This window comes from Herpailurus yagouaroundi, unplaced genomic scaffold, assembly GCF_014898765.1.
Source record: "Herpailurus yagouaroundi ecotype Mexico unplaced genomic scaffold, PumYag 140, whole genome shotgun sequence".
NCBI classification, from domain to species: domain Eukaryota; kingdom Metazoa; phylum Chordata; class Mammalia; order Carnivora; family Felidae; genus Herpailurus; species Herpailurus yagouaroundi.
The window spans coordinates 33,155,808-33,158,397 of record NW_024412395.1 but is presented as its reverse complement, the minus strand read 5'-3'; the positions used below and the strand labels follow the sequence as shown (position 1 = coordinate 33,158,397).

Below are 2,590 nucleotides of genomic sequence, written 5' to 3'. Positions count from 1 at the left end.
GAATTTTGCTAAGCACTACAAACCATCACAAGCAATATGAATTTTGTCTTTTGATTGCACCGTGGGTTCAAGACTTACAAAATACAAACGTCCTCCGATGTACCGTGATTAGCTTACCATGTCTGTCTTCTGCACAGCCCCTTGGAGTCTGCTGGCTCTCAGCCCACGGCTTGACATCCCGAGTCTGAGACTTTTCCATCACGCCAATTTAGTACTACTGAGTCTTCTGCTACCGTGTGTTGGTGTCACCACATTTACCACTGAACTCCATTAAAAGTCACTGCATTCGGGTGGAGATAACGTAGTTTCCAGTTCTGGCCCTGTCTTTTCCTTAACTTGACACTTTGGACAAGTACCTTAACTTCTCTGTAGTTTAACAGTCTCACCAGTAACATATAAGGAATAGGGTCTTCTCGCAAGGTGAGGTTCCAAGGAGACCATGTGAAAAGCCCTTTGGAAATGCAAAGTGCTGTCTGTTTGCTCACCACCCTCTTACACCTCCACCGGTCTCCAGCCACTCAGCAGCCTTGGGGGAGCTTGTCTGTGGCAAAGCTAAATACCACATTCTCCACGTGGCCTGACCTCCAGGCAACAATTAAGATTTGTTGAGCTTTTTCATCATATTCTTCTTCTTTTCCAGAATCTTGGATTTCAGCAGAAAATGCCTTGACTAAGACTTTAGCTGACAGGCTGGAAATCCGAGCAGGAAAGGTTATGTGAAAAAACCTAATGAAAACATACACATTTCTTCAAGGTGAATTAGAACAATTTATGCTTCCAAAGCTTCTATGGGTTCTTTTCTTTCCTTTATTATCCTTTATCTTTTTTCAAAAAAAAAAGTCTTTAAAATATTTTAAAAATTCTCTATATAAGAAATTATAATGAATAAACATATAGAAAATAAAAATATAAACATCCATGAAACCACCATCCAGCTTAATAAAAAGAATGTCACCAGTGTACTGTCACTGGTGTATTAGAAGCGCCACAACCCCCCCCCCCGGCCCCCCATCTCTCCCAGAATGCTTCTTCCTAATCATAACTACTTGCTTTCCCTCTTAGGGTTAACCACCATCCTAAATGTTCTGGGAATTGCTATCTTGGTCTGCTTTATAGTTTTACTACCCAACTATGCATCTCCAAATTAAATAATTTAGTGCTGACAATTCTTTTCAGGATTTTCTATAAAGGAATCATAGCATGCATACATTCCTCTTGTCTTTTTTTTTTTTTTTTTGATTCAACATTATGTTTTAAAAAGTAATTCAGATTTATTCTTCCCTTTCCTGTTAGGTATGAGCAAGGGGAGGCAAGGCGAGGAGTGTGGATGCCAAATTTCCCGTTTTCTTTGTGCTGCCAGTGCTACTGCAAAGATCATCAATGTTCCTAAAACCCAAAGGACTTTCTGTAAGAAGTGAGGAAAACATCAGCCTCACAAAATGACCTAGTATGGGAAGGGCAAGGATTCACCGTATGCCCAGGGAAGGAGGCGCTGTGATCAGAAGCAGTGTGGCCAGGAGGAGCCAATTTTCCTGAAGAAGGCTGAAACCACAAAGAAGATTGTGCTGAGGCTTGAGTGTGTTGAACCTACCTTCGGGCCCAAGAGGATGCCGGCCATTAAGAGATGTAAGCATTTTGAACTGGGAGGTTTTAAGAAGAAAAAGGGTCAAGTGATCCAGTTCTAAGCTTTGGGATTCTTCTGTTCTGCTTTTGAGAGGAAGATGTTGACACTGTAGAAACATTATGTGTATGAAAATAAATACAGTGATATTTTTACTCAAAAAAACAGTCATTCAGTTAGTTGCAGGTAGCTGTGGTTTATCAATGAACGTCCGCTGTTGAATAACATTCCTCTTCTAAGTATACTGTACATTTCACATATCGATATGCTGTTGATGGACATTTGGATTCTTTCCAGTTTGTGCCTACTAGGAACAATGATGTTTCTAGAAGTTCCTGCACTTGTCTTCATGTGCAACAGTCTCTCTCCTTTGCAGTGGCCATGCTCAGTGAAAGGTTGTGCACATCTTCAGCTTTACAAGATAAAGTCATACTATCTTCCAAAATAATAGTACTAATTGGCAATCTTACCAACTTTTGTCTTTTCTCTACATACGATTACTTGGACTTTTGCTTTTTTTTTTTAATGCTTATTTAATTATTTTGAGAGAGAGAGAGAGAGGGAGAGAGAGAAAGAGTCCCAAGCAGGCCTGCACTGCCAGCACAGAGTGTGATGTGGGTCTTGAACTCACAAACCCTGAAATCGTGACCTGAGCTGAAATCAAGAATTAGATGTTTAACTGACTGAACCACGCAGGCGCCCCTGGACTTTTGCTTTTACCTTAGGCTAGACTTAGAAACCATTCCTGACTATGATATCAGTGCCTTGTTTCTCTGACCTGGCTTTGGGTTATGGTCTAAATGAAATATTGTTGGTGATCTGGATGGGTTTATGGGATTGGTCAATGCCTTACTTTCCTAGGGCCACCATAACACATTACTACAGACTGGGTGGCTGAGAACATCAGAAATTTATTCTCTCACGGTTCTGGAAGTTAAAGTCCCAAACCAATGTGTCAGCAGGGCCATG

The 2,590-nt window shown here is 40.9% G+C and overlaps 1 pseudogene; it reads left to right on the top strand.

Moving 5' to 3' along the window:
* Positions 1-641: 641 nt before the first annotated feature.
* Positions 642-1,744, top strand: LOC121030237 (60S ribosomal protein L36a-like; annotated as a pseudogene).
* Positions 1,745-2,590: the final 846 nt, after the last annotated feature.